Source organism: Mustela lutreola, chromosome 15 (assembly GCF_030435805.1).
Source record: "Mustela lutreola isolate mMusLut2 chromosome 15, mMusLut2.pri, whole genome shotgun sequence".
Taxonomy (NCBI): domain Eukaryota; kingdom Metazoa; phylum Chordata; class Mammalia; order Carnivora; family Mustelidae; genus Mustela; species Mustela lutreola.
Genome location: NC_081304.1, coordinates 69,692,227 through 69,714,469, shown reverse-complemented (window position 1 = coordinate 69,714,469; position 22,243 = coordinate 69,692,227).

The window sequence follows — 22,243 nt, the reverse complement described above, 5'->3', positions numbered from 1 at the left end:
AATTTTTAAGTAGGTATTAAATGGTTATTTATATGATTGTTTCTTTAAGGCTTATGTATATTGTCCATTATATGCTATAAAATATTTTAAAAGTAAATTTAAGTTATGTTTTACATAGTTTATTTTTTGGAAAAAATTATTTAAATGACTTATGAAATTCAGTATAATCTCAACATTAATTTTTTCTGAAATTTACAAATTTTCTACTGAACCTATTATATGGCAGATATTTTCCAAAGTGGTGGTATCATGATATATGCCAACAACAGTTTAGATTTTTTGTTTCTTCTCAATCTAGCTCAGACGAAGTACAATTAGCCTGTATAATTTTAGCCATTCTAATAGATATGTAAGCATCTCTCATTTTGATACTAATTTGTATTTCTTTAATGTCTAAATGTTGAGAAATTTGTCATGTGTTTATAAGCCATCCATATCCTTTTGGTGACATGTCTCTTGAATTATTTTCTTCACATGTAAAATTGGATACTCTGTTTGGTTATTAGTAAGGTTTTTTATTTTTATTCATTTTTTAATAATCAGAGTAGATGTCCATTATCAGATATATATTTTGCAAATTCCGTCTCCATCTTTACGGTTTCTCAATGGAGCTTTGATAGCTGTGTCTTTCAAGAAATGTGCTACTTCGTTCCTGGTAGACGGAGGTATGGCTAGAACATTATCAATGTTGACCTTTGCAAAGAAAATCATGGCTTAAGATATATGTAGTCTGCGGTTGTTGGGAGTGTTGTGTAATATCAAGCATATCTAGTTAGTTGATAATTTTGTTCAAGTCTTACATATCTTACCAATTTGATGACCATTTGTCTATATAACCTTAAAATAAAGGTGTTGCAATTTTTTTCCATTTCTCTTCTAAGGTAGAAGTTATGATTTTTGTTCTTAGTTTTTCCCTATATATCCCCAAATCTGCTATTAAGTATTAAAAGTCAATAACTATTATACTCCCTGAGGAATTCATCCTTTTACTCTTCTGTAATTTTGACTGATTCTTTATGTCTGATAATGAAATTTGCTTTAAAATCACTTTTCATTATCTTGATATAACCACCAAAGTTAAGGTGATTAGTGTTAATATAGCATATTTTTTCTTTTACTTTTTAAAGCACTTCTATATAATCCTGACAAAAAAAACCAAAACAGCTTTTTAGCTCTGGAAGCATCTTTCTAAATTATCTTTTTTTTTTTTTTTTAATGAAGCAGTAGCAATTTTTGTTAAGGGACCTAAACTGAAATTAGGTTTAGAAATTTATTTATTTATTTATATATTTATTTAGGAAAAGATTTTATTTTGTTTATTGACAGCAAGAGAGAGAGAGAGAGAGAGAGAGAGAGAGAGAGGAAGTGCACAAGCGGGGGGAATCACGTGCAAAGGGAGAGAGGAAGAAGCATGCTCCTTGGGGTGCAAGTAGTCCCATGCAGGGCTGGATCCCTGTACACTGGAATCATGACCTCAGCCAAAGGTAAACATCTGTTTAAACAACTGAGTCATCCAGGCACCATTAGAAAATTAAAAAAAAAAAAAAACCTTTTAAAAACATTTTGTTTCTTTCTTTTTTTAAATATTTTATTTTTTTGACAGACAGAGAGACAGGAATAGGAAGTATAAGCAGGGCAGAGGGAAAAGGAGAAGCAGGTTTGCCACTGAGCAGAGAGCCTGATGTGGGGCTCCATCCCAGGACCCTGGGATCATGACCTGAAAAGAAGGGACACCTATGGAGGAAGCCACCCAGACACCTCTTTTCTTTGTTTTTAATATATGGCAACTGATGATTCCCAGCCACGAGGAGCATATTACCCATTGATTAAATCTTTGATAACAACCTATTTAAAAAGGTGTGTAAATATATACTTACTCAGATTTATACACTTTGTGTTTTCTTCATAGTTTGGGGCTGGAACCCATGGTCACAACACTGCTTTCAGCCTTTGCCTTCCCATCTTTGATACCAGGTATTTGGTTAGCAAAGAAAATTAGTATCAAAATTAATAAGCCCTTGGTATCATATCTCTGGAGCAGGGGTTGCTCTTAGCCAAGGCCCAGAGCAGTTGACCTCCCCTCGCTAGTGCTATAGCCCCAAGGACAAGGTCCCTGCCACCAGAACTCAGTCTTACATGTTATGCTAAGCAGACAAAACCAAAACAGGAAAGCTCCCACACCTTTCACTGGCAGGCCTCATCTCCCACTCCCTCGACATGCAGGCAGTACCAGATGCCAGGGAGGGGTCTTGGTCCAACATATGGGAGGGAAGGAAGTAGCCACGAGCAAGTACCTGCCTCTCTGTGCCTTTCTTTCATGAGCAGGTTGTAAGGAGGAGGAAGAGGAAGGGGAGGAGAGGTGAACTTCAAGTGGTGAAGGCCTCAGGTAGGCAGCTGGCACCTGCCAGTAGGAAAGGGACAAAGGAGAAGGCAGTGAGTCTTGCAGGGAGGGTGGGGGGTAAGGGTTACAGCTTATGACGGAATCTGGACAGGAGTAATAGGGATACTAGTCATTTGAGTCCACCATTGGCAAGCTGGGCTGGGTGTCAGGGCAGATAGGCCTCCCTGGGCAATGGCACATGAGAGAAGTTGGAATTCTTCTCTGAGGAGCAGGTGGAGCTTCGGGTGTTGGGAAAGCATAGACAGTATTGTTCCAGGGCCAAGGACAGGTCCGGGTACTCCTGGTTGGAGGTCAAGGCCACAGTATGATCCAGGTCTTCTAACAGCAGCTTGAAGGAACCACATGCCAGCCACCCCTCATTATTGTGTATAACTCTCTGGTACACTTATTGGCTTATTGATCAAATGAATCCTTCAGCAGCTTGAAAACCACCTCCACAGGCACTGCAGGATATGGGAGGCTTCTAGAGTGAAGATTTTGCACAGGATCATCCCAAAGGACCAGAAGTCACTCTGGTGGATGTAGATCTGGTCAAACATGGCCTTAGGGACCATCCACTTCACAGGCAGTCCACTGTTGGTTGTATTTTTATAGTAACTGATGTGGTGATATCTCTGGCAAGGCTGAAGTCTGAGATATTCATCATGTTGTCCTTTGTCACCAGCACTTCTCTGGTGGCCAGGTCTTGGTGTATGCACTTCTTGGAGGCAAGGTACTCCATGCCTCAGGCTACCTGATAGGCACAGGATACCAGACCCTTGGAGGAGAGTTGCTCTGCTGCATTGTGGCTGATATTGTAACAGTACTCCAGGTCAGGCGGCCTCTGGGCCTGCAGGTATTCCTGTATGTTGTCTTTGGAGGCATATTCCATGAGAGTGTATGAAGGACCATCCTGTGTGCACGACCCAGCAGGTTGATGGTGTCCTTGGTCTCTCCAATCATCTTCATCATCTCCATTTCTGAGATTAGGTTTGACAGGTCTTTCTCTGTTGCATCTGACTTCAACATCTTCACAGACACTTTAGTCAAATGGTTGGATTTGTCTTTGTCCAGCCCAATGGCCTCCTCCAACACCACCTGCCCAAAGTAGGCCTGTCTTAGGGGTCTGCCTAAACTGCCTACAACCAGCCTGTATCGAGGCAGTTATAAACTCTAGATTATCCTCAAAAACATTAAACCACAAGCTAAAAATTCTCTTCACTAGGTCTCTGTCACAGGTCTAATTTTCTTATCTTTCATCATTTATCTTTTTCCTAATTCTTATTTTCAGTATAGTTATTTTGCTTCCAGGTGGTTCCCCTGGTTTCTGTATGCTGTTTCCTAGGGAAGAATTATACTGTCATAAAATTATTTCTTGAGCATTCATTACATCTCTCAGTTAAAATGGGTTCTTTTATGGTATTGATTCATTTGAGTTTTCTCAAAATGGGAAGAATTTTCAAAATGGTTTTCCTCAAGGTTCAGAGTATGTCTTAGCCTCATCTTTAGGCTTTTAGAAATTCACTTAACAAATTCTTGTCCCTCTTTTTATCTTTTTAAATTAAAATGTTTTATTTTTACTTTTCTTTTATTTGAGTATATTTGATATTCAGTGTTACACTGGTTTCAGGTTTTCAATATCTCCATACATTATTCTATGATCACTACAAATATAGCCACCATCTGTCACCATATAACACTATTATAATATCATTGATTATATTCTCTACACTGTACCATATCTCTTTTTAAAATCTCTAATTTTTATGTTTTCTGTTATTACAATTTTCAACCATCATTTTACATGGTTACTTTAATAAAATATGCCTGATTACACACTCTTTGCTGAAAACCATAGCATTTGATTTATAGTAGTCTTCTTCTTTTTTTAATTAACATATAATGTATTATTAGCCCCAGGGGTACAGGTCTGTGAATCGCCAGGTTTACACACTTCACAGCACTCACCACAGCACATACCCTCCCCAATGTTCATAACCCCACCACCTTCTCCCAACCCTCCCCACCGCCCAGCAACTCTAAGTTTGTTTTGTGAGATTAAGAGTCTCTTATGGTTTGTCTCACTCCTGATCCCATCTTGTTTTATTTACACTTTTCCTGTCCCCCAAACCCCTCATTGCACCTCCATTTCCTCATATAAGGGAGATCATATGATAGTGTCTTTCTCTGGTTGACTTATTTTGCTAAGCATAATACCCTCTAGTTCCATCCATGTCATCGCAAATGGCAAGATTTCATTTCTTTTGATGGCTGCATAGTATTCCATCATATATATATATATATATATATATATATATATATATATATATACCATTCATTTGTTGATGGACATCTAGGTTCTTTCCATAGTTTGGCTATTATGGATATTGCTGCTATAAACATTTCGTGCACGTGCCCCTTTGGATCATATACTAGTCTTCTTTACCTCTATCAGAATCCCAGGAAGCTTTATTTATTTATTTACTCACATAAACACATGATCCAACACAACGTTTTTTGTTGTTCAAATGTATTATAATGTCTTACCGCTTAACACTATGCTTACTGTTCTCTTTCACTGTCTGACTAAATCCTCATCATCACTATGCCATTTAATCAGAAAGAACATTTGAACTCAGAGTTCTCTCCATATCAGGGAATGAAGACTCCTCCCTTCTGTTTGTGCAGGTAAAATAAATGTTGATATTGTCTGTCCTGCACATACCCCATCCTGTTCACAGGAATATTCACCATCAAAATATATACAAAATAAAAACCATACCTCACCACTTCTATTACCACCCAGCATGCTAAAAACACCATCATACGTTCCTGGAGTATTGACTTGATTGATAGCCCCACTTCCACACATACTGCACACCTTTCTCCTTGCAAATTTATTTTGGTACAGCAACTTAACCTAAAAATCAAGTCAGATGATTTTATTCTGCTGTTGAAAGTCTTTTGGTATCTTCCCCTTTCATTTATTAAATAAAAACTGAAGGCGTTTCAATGTACTAGAAGTCACGCATCAATACGTTCTTACCTCTCTCCACCACTATGAACTCCTCATTGGCCTCCTTGCTTTTCCTCAAAAGTAACAGACCAGCTGTTCACACAAAGTCTATATATTTACTTCCTCTGCCTAGAGCAATCTTTTCCTTTAATATTTGTATAACACCCTCCTTCACTTCCTGGGTCTTTGTGCAAATAACATCTCATAAATGAGATATAACCACCCAACACAAAATAAAATTAACTTTCCTCCCAGCATTCTCCAATGGCTTTTACCTTTCTTGTATTTCTTTGTAACACTTATCACCATCAACCATCAATCATTATTCTATTACTGGTTTATTTCCTTATTTGAGACAGAGAGAGAGAGAATTGGGAGGGGGTGCAGAGGAAGAAGAAAACACCCCACTGCCTAGAAAGCCTGCTGGGGAGTTACATCCCAGGACCCTGAGATCATGACCCAAGCCAGAGGCAGTCACTCAATGGACTGAGCCACCGAGGTGCCCCTCTATTATTGCTTTATTTCACTATTATATTTCTAAAGAATGTAAACTCTTTTTGGTCAGCTATTTTATATGTTTTATTAATTGAAGTATTCTCAGAAAGGTAGCTGGAAGATTGTAAGGGATCACTAAACTGTATTTTGTCATTATTATTGGGCTCCTTTATGGGCTTTACCTCTTACGCTAGAAGTCTATCCTTCAGATGTAAGCAATAAGAATAGAGACATGCTGCCAGGTTCAAATGAGTAAAAAGCCTGTATTAAGTGGATATTTTAAAAGCTAAATGAATGGCTTAATAGTTGTATATAGGGGGAAAGGGAACATATTTACCACGGTTTAAAAGTGGAGTTCTTTTATAGAGTTCTTGTACAAGCCTACACTATTGAACGATAATGGGCAGTTGTACATTCCAATTATACAAACACTTTGGTAATTTATATCCTTTTTTTGTAATTCATGACTGGATCATTTGATTCCTTAGGAGCATTACAGTATTTCAACTTTTCATGTTCAATAAACTTATTGGGGTTGCTACCTTTTTTATTCAAATGGAGAAATAGTCATGATGTAATCTAAATAAAGTGTTATTGATTGTGTTGTTTTCTAGGAATGAGTCGCACACGCTAGTTTAAAAGTTTTGTTAAATTCCCAAGTCTGAAACCGATAAAAGCCTTTTGTAGATTAGTAACTTGATCAAAAAAGAAAAGTTATGTAACACTCAATTGTTATACTATCTTTGTTTCCATCTTGCATTGTAATAACGCCCATCTTAACTCTATTTAAGAAAAGTCATCGCCAGATGGCTTTCTGGCATTGGTTGCATGATATGAAATCTAGTATAACTAAAAGTTTTTGGTTTTAGTATCATATAAATCAATTTAGCAAAATATATGTATTTGAATATAAGATAAAGTTTTAAATATTTGGCAATAGTAAACTAAACTTTTTTTGTAAATTTTTATTTTCTAAAATTTCATTGAGCTCTTTTGCAATAAGAAACAAGTTACAAAAAATTAAGGTTTATTTACCCCAATTCAAAATTATTAGGAATATAATCATAGAGGTTGAAGTATTTAAAATATTGAACCCAAAATATTTTATTAGGCAAATTCATGAATGCTGAGCATTCACTGTTAAAATATACTAATACTATTGATAGACTGGTAGAAGCCTAAAATCAAATATTTATTAAATATTTATATCCATATCTTTTCATGGCTTGTTAATTCATTTCTCTAGCATTGAATAATATTCCATTGTTTGCATGTACTACACTTTATTTGAACTTTCACCTATGGAAGGATATCTTGGTTGCTTCCAAACTTTTGTCAGTTATGAATAAAACTACTATAGACATCTTTGTGGGTATAGATTTCATCTTCTTTGGATAAATACCAAGAACTGCTACTGCTGAATCATCTGGCAAGAATATGTTTAGTTTTGTAAGAAACTGCCACGTTGTTTTCCATTCTTTATTCTCAATAGACATGGAAGAACATTCCTGTTGCTCCACATCCTCACCAACATTTCGTGTTCTGTTGTCAGTGTTCTGGATTCTGGGTATGTACTGGTGTCTCTTTTTTGTTTTAATTTGCATTTTCCTGATGACATATGATGTAAAGCATCTTATTATATGCTTATTTGCCATCTGTAATATTTTCTTTTGTGAGGTATCTGCTAAGGTCTTTGGCTCATTTTTAATCAGGTTTTTCCCCCATTGTTGAGTTTTAAGGGGTCTTGGTGTATTTTTGATTAACAGTCCTTTACCAGATGTGTATTTTGCAAATTTTTTCTCATAGTCTGTGCTTTGCCTTTTCATTCTCTTGGCATTGTGTTTCACAGAGTAGACATTTTTAAATTCAGTGCTTGTGCTTTTGTAGCTAAAGTTATTGCCAAAATCAAGGTCATTTATATTTTCTTCTATATTACCTTCTACATGTTTCATGTTTAGGTTTATAATCCAATCTTATTTTTGTAAAGAGTGTATGATGATATCTGCCTGGATTTATTTTATTTTATTATTTTATTGTATTTTTATTTTATATTTTTACATTTTGTTTCACCATTACTCCAGAACCATTTGTTTAAAAGATTGTATTTTGCTTTCTTGTATTGCTTTTGCTTTTATATTAAATATAAAATATAATTGATAATATATATTCTGTTCCTTTATACTAGTCTTTCTGTGGTATTAAAATATCTTGCTTACAATTATCGTTATGGTAAACTTTTTAAAAAAGATTTTATTTATTTATTTGACAGAGATGGATTACAAATAGGCAGAGAGACAGACAGAGAGAGAGATGAGGAGAATCAGGCTCCCTGCTGAGCAGAGAGCCCAATGTGGGACTCGATCCCAGGCCTCTGGGATCATGACCTGAGGCAAAGGTAAAGGCTTAACCTACTGAGCCACCCAGGCGCCCCATTGTTATGGTAAACTTTGAAGTCAGTCCTCAGTCTTTGTTCTCCTTCAACACTATGTTGACTATTGTGAGTCTTTGCCTCTCCATATAAACTTTAAGGTAAGTTTGTTAATATTAAAAAAAAAGAACTTGCTGGAATGCATTAATTGTATAGATAAACTTGGAAACAAGTGACCTCTTGAGCTTAGCAGGAGATAGACCATGGACATCAGTTGTCACAGTGGTGCCTCTGGCAGAACCTATTGCAAATCCCTAGGCAAAATGAGACCTCAAGGATCTGAGAGATGTCTAAGAAGTACTTGATACATCCCTTGGGTATGGTTTTATTGAAGTGTCCACCTGTCTGAAAGCTGGGGAATCTAGATAAGGGAGGGACAACAAACATGAATAAATTTTGTAAAACTAATTGTCATGGCTCATATCCAGTATGACCAACAGAGGGACAATCAAAAGGAAAGCATCAGTTATGTTTATTGTGAAATTTTTTTATTCAAAATAAAGCAATGTGAGGGGAGCACACTATGGGAAAATTACCATTTTTTAAATGGTAAACATCTTACCAAATGGAATAGGTTTTATATTCTAAGTAGTATATTGAAAAGTAAAACAATGGGGCGCCTGGGTGGCTCAGTGGTTTGGGCTGCTGCCTTTGGCTCGGGTCATGATCTCAGGGTCCTGGAATCGAGCCCCACATCGGGCTCCCTGCTCCGCAGGAAGCCTGCTTCCCTCTCTCTCCCTCTCTGCCTGCCTATCTGCATACTTGTGATCTCTGTCTTTCAAATAAATAAATAAAATCTTTTTAAAAAAAGAAAATAAAAGTAAAACATTAAAAAATAAAATTTTAATTTAAAAAAATTATGTAATTTTTAAAAAAGGTTAAAAATAGCAGAACCATTTTTCTTATAACTGGAAAATACATTGTATATATATCTATCAAAAATAACTTGTCATGGGGGTGCCTGGTTGGCTCAGTAGGTTAAAGCCTCTGCCTTCGGCTCAGGTCATGATCCCAGGATCCTTGGATTGAGTCCCACATTGGGCTCTCAGCTCAGCAGGGAGCCTCCTTCCTCCTCTCTCTCTGCCTGACTCTGCCTACTTGTGATCTGTGTCAAATAAATAAATAAAATCTTTTATTAAAAAAATTAAAAAAAATAACTTGTCATGTCTGGAATCAGGAGCATATGGAAAAAAATAATATCTGAGGACAATACTTCTGCCATGTTTTGTGCCTTGTTAATATTTTTAAATAGTCAGGCAACTTTTAGATTTATTGAAATACCTGCTAAGATACCAGCAGTGCCTATGACTATAAAAATTAATTGCAAATATTCAAAATGTTTACTATGGTGTCACTATTTAGGGCCACCACCAAGTATGTTTCAGAAGTAAGCATAACTGTTACTCTTCCGTAAGGCAAAAGGGCATAATTTCAGATCTGCTGTACCAGGAGGTGAATCAAGTAATGATTTTTGTCTATAAAATAATTCAGTTTTCAATCTAACATTCCTCATTCCACATTATAATAATAAAAACTAGGAGACTAAAACAAACAAACAACTACAACTACAACAACCAGCTTTTCCTTCAGTGGAAAAGTAAATATAACCTTATGAGTAGCCTGAAATTTATTTTTAAATATTTTTAAGATAAGCGATTTTGTTAGAAAACCATATATTTTATATTACTAAGAAATAACAGGCAAAGTTTTATTAACTTCTAAAAAGTCTAGTTACTTTTATTTATCTATTGACTCATCGCTTTATGAAGTAGAACATGATCACACCTATTGTATCTACCCAAGTTTGTATGCTTTGGTTATTTCATGTTTGCTATTTCCTTGCTTAATTTTTACAATATTTGATACATAATAGTATCTTTAAGTCCTTCTATGGTTTCACAGAATTTGTTTGAACTTCATAAAAATGTACCATACTTTTTGCACTGTCCTTGTTTTACTTCTCTATTAACTTTCCAAGATTTATTCACTTTAGAGTGTGTAGCTATCATTTATTTTTATTCCTCCATAATGCTATGTTTACAAATTTGTATTTATCTGTACTTTTAAAAATATCTTAATTATATACCATTTCTCATGAAATTCAGACTACTTCAAATTCATTTTTTAACCAGTAAGAAAGTACTGGAAACAAGCCAAAAATGTCTTTAATGAATTAAAGAAATAGATTGAATTTCAATATCTTAATGTTTCTAAAATAAATTGCAAGATTTTTATACTAGATATCAGTGTAAATATTCATTATACAAGGATATTCTAAAAATAAACCTGAGAAAACTACTTGACATATATGATGACAAAAACGAGTTTGACAAAAGTCAGTTTGGGTAAAACTTACACCACCTACCACCTGAAACTCTTGTTCTATAATTTAATTATTTTAATTTACAAAAATACAAAAATAATATATCAGAGTAAGTCTATTGATATCTTTGAAGGTATGCTCTGGTTGTGCACTGTTTACTATTGAAAGGGGAATCAAATATGTGATGCTTATGGTGTGACTATATTAAAATTCAAAAGTTCAGAAGCATGCGAGGAATAGAATAAAGACAAAAGATGACCCTTACTTATCCTAAAGATAGACAATGGTTTATATGTGCTAATTGGGGAGAGAATCCAGTCAGTAGATGGAGGATGTGGTAGTGAAAAAAAAAGACACAACGTTTTGGTTGAACGTTTAGCACTATATTTAACAAAGTGAAATTGTGTGTTAATAGCCTTGAGTAAAATCCAAAAAATATTTTCAATTCATTGAAGATTATTTAGGAAAAACTTGAAAAATACAACTTGATAAGGATTCCAATAAAAGATTCATAAGCAATACAAGTTTCAGAATTTTTAGTATATTTTCCCTAAAAAGCCATTTGATTTAAATTAAAAAGAATTCTATTTACCTGCCACTTAAATAAGAGGAAGTTATTTGGTTTTGTAATAAGTCAATAAAATAAATTAACATATCTTTAGAAAACAGATATGCACACTAATTTAAAAATAATAGTGCTTAAGCTGTTCAGCAAACATTTGTAAAATTCCTTGCCATCAGCTAGCTCTAGAGTTCTGCTAGGTGAGTAAGGCCATGTATGTTACTGCTCAGAGTACTGACGCAAAGCAATTGTCCCCTTCACATCCATTTTTTGCTGTTGATATGTCATGCTATGTTGTTTAGAGATACATAGATGTCCCAACATGAAGGCCACTTTTTGTGTGTATACAGGTGACTGTGATTTAACTTTCAAATCAGATGGCTCCTGATTTACAATGATTCAACTTACGATATATTTGGCAATGATGTGAAAGTGAAAGTGATTCAGTAGAAACTGTACTTTGGATTTTGAATTTGGGTCTTTATAAAAAGGGCCAGTGACATGTGGTATGGTGCCGTCTTGTGATGCTGGGCAGGGGCAGTGAGCCACAGCTCCCAGTCAGCTAGAAGATTACAGGGGTGAACACCTGATATTCTTACAACCACTCTATATATAACCATTCTTCTTTTTTTAGTGTAATATTTAATAAATTGCATGTGATATTTGATACTTTGTTATAAAATAGGCTTTGCTTAAGATGATTTTGCCCAAATGCAGGCAAATGTAAGTGTTCTGAGTATGTTTAAATAAGATTAAGGTAAGCTATGATATTTGATAGTTTAGGGGTATTAAATGCATTTTCAATTTTTTATGTGTTTCTCTGTACATAGCCCCGTTGTAAGCTGAGGAACATCTCTATATGTATATGTAGCCTTGGTATGGCTTACATATTATTGGCATGAAACATCTAGAACAGTACGTGTGCTATATGATTGTCTACAACATCAAACAAGTTTCTTGAAAACTTGTGCCAAAGGGGTTATGTCTTTAAGGATTCTTATTTCAGAAGGGTTCTCTCAAACGTAAGATTTTTCAGAAGTTAAGTGAAAATCTGACCAAACTAAACATTTTTCCATTTTCCCTAGTGAGCAAAGATAGCAAAAATCTATCTGCCATTTTCAACACTGTACTCACCGACTGTAATTCTAATTTAAGAACAGATTATTTATATCAAAACCACATGTTGGCCTAATCTTCTACAATATTCGTAAATCTCACTCAGAGCCTTGGACACTTTTATTTGTTGAGTCTATATGGTACTACGGACATTCATCTTTTTTGACCTCATAGCTTCATGTATGTCTATACTTTTGAAAATACATGCATCATAGTTCCATTGTAAAATGTCTGGGTTATAAAATGTGCTATGCTATCAAAATGGTAATAAGAACATACAAATGACCTGATGTAATGAACTGGACCAGATTGCCAGATATCACATTTCATACCAGAAAGATTCTGTGGTAAGTTTTAAAATGGCCAGCTATACTTCGACTGAATTTTAACTCTTTTAACTTCTTTCTTTGTGTACAGTATTATACATTAGTCAGTATTATAGTAAATAAGTACTTTGGACAGATGTAAATATGCTGTAATAAAAAATGTTTTTCTTCTTTCTTTTAGTCCTTTTTACTTGTAAGACTAGCCACAAATACCATGCCTCCCCCAAAATAATTTGCAATCCAAATTTATCTCTAAATGAATTTATAGCACAGAAAAAAATATATATATATATACACTTACAGTAGACATGTTCAAAAATAGTTACACAACAGCAGGGCCCTAAATGTAAGCAGTATAGTTGTTTTCTTTTGTTTTGTTTTTTTCTTTAAAAAAAAAACAGGTTATGTGAAATATTGGAATTTTATTTCCAGGCCTAGTATTTCAAGACAGTTAACCACACTTACGGTGTCAACAGCCACTTGTTGGCAGTATGATTTTATTGGCTCCATGGAATAACAGCAAGAATTTACTATTGCTTCTTTCTTTTATGACACACCCAGAAAAAAAAAATTGACACATTTGCTCAAGACCATCCAGAATCATTTTAACCTATCAAAATTGATGGGAGGCCTTCACTGCCAAAGTCACTGCTGGGTTTTCACAATTCATTGCAGATAATCTGCTACTCCCATTATGATAAAGGAGAGAAGAGTCATAATCAGGGAAGAAAGCTAGATTAATACTTGTAATTATCATTGAATTATTTAGCCTTCTATAGGATTATTATTATTAGTGTCATTTGATAATTTTCTCTCATTTTATTAAACACAACTGTGAGTAATTACCCTACCTAATATTTCTCTGTATTGGCTGACTAGCTAGCAAACATTCATGAAAATATCCATTAGCCACACATATAAAATGCTGCATTCTGATGCTGTTGAATCAGAACATACCACTACCTGATCCTGTAGCTCTTTGAGGATTTGCAAATCAATTAATTCTATGTTTATTGGATTCTTCCCATACAATTAGAAAATTTATAATAGAGTCCATGAACATTATTAGTTTTACCATTTTAAACCAGCAATCACACTTTGATTTTTACAACAAATGCAGAAATATAAACACACACATTTGGATCAGTTTTCTGTTAGTCTGTCTGGACTTCAGAATCCTATTCCTCAAGATAATGCACACCAAAGTTCTGGATTAAACAAGAAATTAGATGGCACCTGAACACTTGGTTTAATATTCTCCAAAGGACTATGCAACTTATTTCTTACATTATGACATTGTTTTACAAAGATCCACACTTTTATAATGTTAGTATTTCTAATAATCAATAAAGTCAATTAATCATGATTAAAAATCAAACAGAAAAATTTCTACTTTTGCTTTTGCCCCCTCCATTTAGAACTTATTTATAGCCTGACAATTCAAAGGTCCCTATGTTTATGAAAATCTGGACAGAAATAGCTCTAAGATCCCATTCAGAACTTGATATTAATCTAAGTCTTTTGGCTCCATTTATCCTGAGAGCAAAGAGTAGGACAAAGGATTTGAGTACTGTTAGTTTATCTGGGAGATTATCCAAGGTAGAAAAGAATGGGAAAGTGAGACAGTGAAGAAGCAACTTTGTCAAAGAGGTACATTGTTGATATAATTGTTGTGGAAAGAAAATGCAGGCTTGCTTTTACTGAAAGGTCCTGAGAAACTTCTTTAAGTTGTCCTCATGACGACCTGAAAACTGAAGACCTGAAGACCTGAAGACAATTTTATCTATGGTTCTTATTTCCACTTCACTGAGAGCTGTCCTCAGAGGACATTAACTCTCCTACACTTTTGGGTTGTGTTGGAGACATTCTAAAATGAGAGAGAGAACATGAGATGCTATCAGTGTTAAGTAACTGCAATTTCCCATGGAACTATCCAAAACAGGTTTGGCTATAATCAGGTGCTGTGCCTTGATATCAGAGGGATTTGAGGCAGTATCATTTTAGGTTAATCATTATATCTGAAATTTCCAAAAACTTCAACTGATGAAACTTTGATTATAAATCTATAAATATAACAAAAAATCTACAGTATTCAAATTATTTTCATAGAAATACACAGACAAAGCATCAATTGATTAATATTTAAATGTTACAAAATACCGAACTGAAAGAATTTGGTCATATAACAACGTTGAAGAAGTAGAACTTAGGTTTAGGTTAGAACTCAGGATGCATTTGAGACTCAGTTAAGAAATTGAATGGAGGGACGCCTGGGTGGCTCAGTGGGTTAAGCCAATGTCTTCGGCTCGGGTCATGATCCCAGGGTCCTGGGATCGAGCCCCAAATCAGGCTCTCTGCTCAGCAGGGAGCCTGCTTCCTCCTCTCCCTCTGCCTGCCTCTGCCTGCTTGTCATCTCTCTCTGTCAAATAAATAAATAAAAATTAAAAAAAAAAGAAATTGAATGGATGTCTGACTATCTTATAGGTTTGCTAAAAGTCAGTGACTTTGTGTTCACGTGTGGCTATGCAGGAATTTTTAACTTTCTCTAAGAAGTACTTAGATTTGATTATATAATGGCAGTAAATGATGGGGAAAAGCAAAGTACAAACCCCATAATGACAAAGACACTGAGTATGAGAAAAGAGTAATAGATAAGAAGAATCAATGCATTTGAGGAAAATGGGAATTGAAATACACAATGAATGTTGACTTTTTTTAGATGGAGAAAACAAAACTAGCTTGCAAGAAGGAAATAACAGAAGACATGTTGTGATGTGAGACAGAATCCTGGAAAAGGCAGTAACGTGGAATAAAGGAGTAGGGAGAGCATATCAGGTAATTTGGATAGGAAGGAGTTAGGAGATAATTGCTTGATAAATTTTATATGGCCCACTTAAATGCACAGATTTCTCTTCTTTAATTTCTATGGAGAACAGGGTGTCCTTTCTCTTCCCTTTCAGAGCACCAGAGGTGTAATCTTTCAGACTGAAAACCTGAAAAGCTCAGGACCCAGTTGCTTAAGCACAGCTGAGAGGACATATTTCAATTAAGATTTACATTTTGCTGTATGTAGTAGACTTTCAAAAGTGGTTTAACCATATTTTTTCATTTAACAAGAAGACTATAGAGAGTGTTTTCTGGTGTTGGTTCAGAGTCTTCAGAAAGTCAAGTGAACTATATTAGAGGTTTTCATGGCTTTTTATTCACAGTTGCAAAAATTGCTGTTGGAGTTCTCACTATTAAGCCCACATTTCTGGCAGAAAGATAGAGGTAAAAGAGAATGATAGCTTGTACGACTGATACTTTGTCATATGCTTACAATATAACTAGAAAAGAGACAATAAAATATTTGATGTTGTTTTAAGTTTCCTTGTTGTCAATCCCTCAGTGCTTTCTGATATTAAAGGAAAAAGTAGATGGATATTGACCTGGCAACTATCAACACCTGTCAGTCTCTCTTGGATAACCAATATCTCTATAATCTCTTCTTCCAAGTAAAAAAAAATAAAATATATTCATAACCCACACTGTGCCATCTCAAGTTACTGCACCAAGATAAAATTACAATGATTTTCAGTTGTTCCAAATGGACAGAATACCCTTCCTTATGATATCATGTCTTATAAGATAAGATAGATAATTGGATTGCTACCAATTTACCCAGATGTGACTGTGGAAGAGACAGGAAAAAAATAATAATATTTATTTATTCCTTGGGTTGACTCTGTTTATACAGATGCATTAGTATTAGAAAAGGTTGGTTTGGGACATTGGAATGAATTTACTTAATGGGTGTGTATGTAATTGGTTTGGAGGAAATTTTTAATTTCTACAAAAATTATTAGAATTCTATCTTATTCTCTTTTGTTAATTTTCACATGTTAACAAAGCCAATGTTTTTGTCTAGCATACAAGATCTTAAATCCTAACAAAACTCAATTTTTTCCTTTTTTTTTTTTTAAGTTTGAGAGCCTCATGTTCTCTCATGCTGCTTTAAATACAACTCAAAAAAAAAAAAAGGAGCTAAATGGGGCAGTAAGACCAGACTTTTTATTTTATTTTATTTATCTTATTTTTAATTAAAAAATTAAAGATTGTATTTATTTATTTGAGAGAGAGAGCATGAGTGGGGCAGGGGGAGGTAGCTGCAGAGAGAGACTACATTTGAAGCCCAATATGGAGCTCGATCCCAGGATCCTGACTGAGATCATGACCAGAGACAAAGGCAGATACATGTGCAAAATCCCTTTTTTTCTGGGAAACAATACTTTACAAGAGATGTTTGAAAAAGTACTGGGGAATCAACTTTAATCAGAGATACAAAAATTTAATTGACTTTTGTAAAGCTACAGGGATCCAAATGATGGGAATCCCAGCCCGTTTAGGTTGTAGACCACAGAGTATTCTTCTCTGTAATATTTTATTTTCTTCCATGTCTACTAACTCCAGTCCAAGTTCACTGATCTCTTTTTAGATAGTGCAAAACATGTCAAAGAATACCAAACGAGTGCCCAATATTCTACATGTAATACATCATTTCTAACATATAGAAGTGTGTTATCAAGGCTGGTTCTGTGAATGAACATAGTTACGCTAAAGTGTGTTTTGTTCTCCAAGAAATTAAATGCATGATTATCACACAATTATAAAATACTTGTGTCAAGAATTTTTATTCAAAAATTAATAAGAAGCAGATATTAAAACTAGTTCACATGGTTATTTGGGATATAAGCAGAGTTGTGCAGCAGAAGTGCTCTGGGCCCATAATTTGGGTTATAGAATTTATGTTTTCTAATGAAATATCACTAACTTGCATTATTGTTAACAAGAATCTTGTGCATTACCATCAGTTTTCTACATTATAACCTCTTGATCTACAGTTTGTAAATAACTTTGTCAATAGCAAGCTAATAAACAGGGTGACTCCAATGGATTGAGATAATCTCCAGAGTTTCTGCTACATAATGCCCAGGACTCCATTGAAAGGACACCAAAGAATTTATTTTGCCCAAAAATTTGATCATTTTTTTCACTGTCCTTACCTATTTTCCAAACCTAGTCCTTTTGCTTCACCTTTCAGTCTACGGACAACCCTGTATCTGACTGACTTGTTAATTCTGGGAATGTCTTGCAGATTAATTTGCTTGCCAGAGGTGGTTCCTCTAATTGATGTCTAAGAACCTTAATTAGTTAAGATAACTTTTTTTTAACATTTTCATTGCTATTTATTATTATTATTATTATTGCTAATATCTCTATTATAAATAATTCACAAGGGCATCTTTCTGACAAAAGACAAAGAGCTGGCTACTAGTAGAAAAAGTACATTTGACTCTGTCAGTGAAAGTGGCAAAGGGATTTGAGAAAATAAGGCAAAGCACTGGAATTATGTGTTAAAACTTTAAATATTATAGACACATTTACTTAATTTCTAATACTGTTGTTGCTTATAATTAAATAAGATGTTTACCATGAACCACGCATTACAGCAAATATATTGTTTATACAGATTAAATTTTTATCAAAAGGGACGCCTGGGTGGCTCAGTTGGTTAAGCAGCTGCCTTTGGCTCAGGTCATGATCCCAGCGTCCTGGGATCGAGTCCCACATCGGGCTCCTTGCTCGGCCGAGAGCCTGCTTCTCCCTCTGCCTCTGCCTGCCATTCTGTCTGCCTGTGCTTGCTCTCTCGCCCACTCTCTCTGATAAATAAATAAAATCTTAAAATAAATAAATAAATTTTCATCAAAAAATTGTAAGTGTATTTTATTGTAGGATCATAATCAGCATTTTGCAGATGAGAAAAGTGAAATTTAGAAAAGTATGTCTCTTCAAATCCCTCATACAATATCTGGCCTAGATAGAAGGATATACTATCACAATTGAGGAAGATAATTGAGATTACTTAAAATGATAAACTTTACTGTATAGGGTTTTTTAAAAGTTTGCCACAGATTCAGATTCTTTTAAAATATATATCTATTTTGCGTAAAGAGAATGCACTGAGAAGTAAAAAGAAAGTGATATATCAGTGCTACCAATTAATGGCTATAATATCATCACCTTATTTATGAACAATGAAACAGTGTGCAATATTTAAATAAATTTAAATAAATTCCTATTTATTTATTATTAAAGAAATTCCTCTAACAAACAGTATGTTTTGAAGGTTGGTAGCAGGAAAGTGTTGTACTTCATGGAAGTAATCAGAAAATATGATCTAAATTTCTGCTTTCAAGGGCGCCTGGGTGGCTCAGTGGGTTAAAATTCTTTCAAGAAGCTATAACAGTAAGTACTGAGCATTAGCTATTATATGCTATGGATGAATAACTGAAATCTACATTTGAAACTAATGGTACACTATATGTTAACTAATTGAATTTTAAAAAGTTCATAAAAAAAACCACTATTTTATAAAACAATATTCCCAACAGGCTCTTTTGCTTTAAAATACTCACTCTGTAATGAGAGTCATTACTTTTGTCTAGCCAATTCTTACATCACTGTTTATCCCTTCCCTGCTTTATCCCTTCCCTTTATCAATAAAGGCTCACTTGGGTTACCTGGAAGCCATGAGAAAGCTTGTAATAGATTTGGCTGGTTTTCACCAGCAATTTGACCACCATGTGCACAGGGAAGTCTTTTGATAAAAGCTTTATTGCAATAAATTGCAAATACATGGATGATTTTGAATTCTCTTTCTTGAGGTCTTGTTTCATGATAATAAATTTAGGGTGGCTTATTGGAATGGATGTTATTAACATATTTTCATAGTTCTAAGTACATGGAATTGTAAAATAGATTAATGAGTGTGGCATGACTGACAACCGTCCTCATTTTGAAATCAAATTACAGTGTACTGAGCTGAGGAAGCAAAGCAGATTTGGGATTATGAGTGAAATAATTTTAAAAAGTCTTAGGGGTATGATCAGAGTATTGGGTAATTCAGCAGAAAAATATCAACTGATTGAGATTCTGTGTACCCTGATTTCAGAGAGAAGTTAAGATAAATAAGTAACACGAGGAGACTAGGAAGCCAAACATAAGTGATAATTTTGTGCCAGGGTGTGTATACATCTGTTTATCTTCTTGCTTTACCACTAAGGTTGCTCCTAGAGGAGAGTTTAAATATGTGTTGGAGCTAATCTCTGTAGATTACACAAGAAACCACATCCTACAGCTCTCCCTGAAACACTCCTTAGGATTTCAATGTAATTTGGTTTTTGCATTTTTAGAAATAACAAAATACTTTGCAAACTCATCTACTTTATTACCACCACAAGTGAGTCAGCTGACTCCACATTTTAACACAGTGACAGTCACAGAGGAATGGAGGAATGAGTAGAGTTAACAATATATGTGCTTTTAAGAAGTATGACAGGGTAGCAGCTATTTCCAGGAACCAAAACATGGGTCAGCAGCTGTGCAGGAAAAGTGATGGAATAAATGACTCATTTCAGAGGAGTTCTATAACATATTAGTTCTATAATGTATCTCAGCACCCAATTTCCCGCTTTGATCTAAAGATAAGGATTTACAGTTAAGGTCCCATTTATTATTTGACTGGTAGGGTCTGAATCATGTTTACTATTGTTTTGACTATTACTTGAAACCTATAGTAGTACTTGGCATATGTGTTGTGTATTCTGTGAACATGTGCTATTTTTAGATTAGATAATTCCTGTCTCGAACCCCTGTTAATTTGTTTGTTATTGTTTATTTGATAGTGCTTTCAGTAAATGGATATATCTGAAAAATTGCAAAGCCACTATTAAAATAAGTTATTATTATATATAGCATGGAATTGCACATTCCTCCTTTGAATCCGACAGAGCTTCACCATATCCTTAACAATTTGGGAAAAACACGCTATTATTTTTCTTCATAAAATTTCTCCTGTTAGGCTGTGATGGTTGTCATCAGCAGTAACTCCTCTGAAGGCTTTGTCAAAAGAGTTGAAAAAATTGGAAAGGTGTGAATGAGCTGTTTGCTGAATATAAAGAAAAGAGCATTGAAGTACAATTCACACTCTTACTTCTCCTTCTATGCTTTCAGATGTTTGACATTTGAAAATTCTGCTTCTAGAAGAGATGCCCTATATAATTCTTACTTTAAGGAGCAAGTTGCTTTTATAATTTTTTTTATTATTCTACCATTCAAGTATTTCCATTTAAATTAAATTCAATACCATTTAAAAAAATCAGAAGTGCAGCCAGTATTCAATTCCTGGGCTAAATAATTTTAGAAAGCTTTGTGTTATTGAACCTACGGTGTTTTTCTGTAGTTTTAACTCTTTCTTTCTGTGATTTTTCCCATTAGTCACGTAAGTGACTGCAATATAACAGACATTGAGGATAAAGAAGGACTGAATAGAACAATCCTTGGCCTCATGAAGTTGAGAATCTAGCAAGGGAGTCAAACAATTCAATCATTCAGAGACAATTTATTGAGTGCCTGGCCTAAGATGAGCACAACAAAACCCCAGCCCAGAGGAATCATTTTAATGGGAGAGATAGATAATAGGTAAGCCAACTTTAAAAAGAAAAAAATTGTACTGGGTTTTCCTTTAATAGTGATGCATATTTGAACTAAATAAGCACATTTTTAAAAGAGCAGTGATTGAGAAGAGGTTTTGTAACTGAGTGATCCGAAAGGGCCTCCCTGAAAAACTCTGTTTTGAACAGATTTCTGAATAATATCAGCTAGGAAGCTGTGTATAAATCTCAGAGATGGGTGATTTTTCCAGTCAAAAAACTGTAAAGGCTCCAAAGTCACAATACAGCTGTAAGTTTCTCTAATAAAGTAACTTCTGACAAAGAATGAGAAGAAATAACTAACCCAGGTTTGAAAGAAAAGGACAGACTTTCTATTGAATTAATATTTAATTAAAGCTCTAAAGGACAAAAATACAATGGAGCAAAATTCTGGTGATGCTGATATACCTAATGAAAGTTCATAAACAAGGTGTGGGTAGCAAAGAGTGTGTGGGAATGTTGGTAAGAACAGTGGGGAAGAGTCATCCCTGAACATGTTCTTAAATGAAGCAATTCTTGTGTTGTTTTAAAGGGTAAATTGGAGTTTGCCTAAGTGATTAGAGAAGGATGCGTCGGCTTATGGAAGTTCAAAGCCATAAAGATGTGATAAACTACTGCAGATATTTTCATGTATATTTGTTGTTGCTTCTATTAATGGTGATCTAAAACTTCCTACTAAAACAACTTAAAAATCCAGACAAAATAGCTTTTAAAGTTAAAAATATCAGAATGATTATAAAAATAAATGAGGGATTACTGGGCCAAAATACGAAACACAATGAGAGTCTAGAGATATATGCCCTGAAGCCATTTTAGCTATGAGAGCATTAGAAACTGCTAAAACACACTGAGCTGTGTTTTTAATAGACACTTGATACTAGAGAAACAAAATTCAAAATCCAGCAGCAATCAAATTTGAGGACTTTGGTACAACCCAAATTTAAGTTGAGATCCCCAAAGCACAAGGAGAAGCAGAAATAAGACTATAGCCTACCTTGTCTTCTGTGTAAACTGAGAAAGTCAACCACTGAATTTGGAGTATGATTGTCTTGTAGAGTCTCAGATA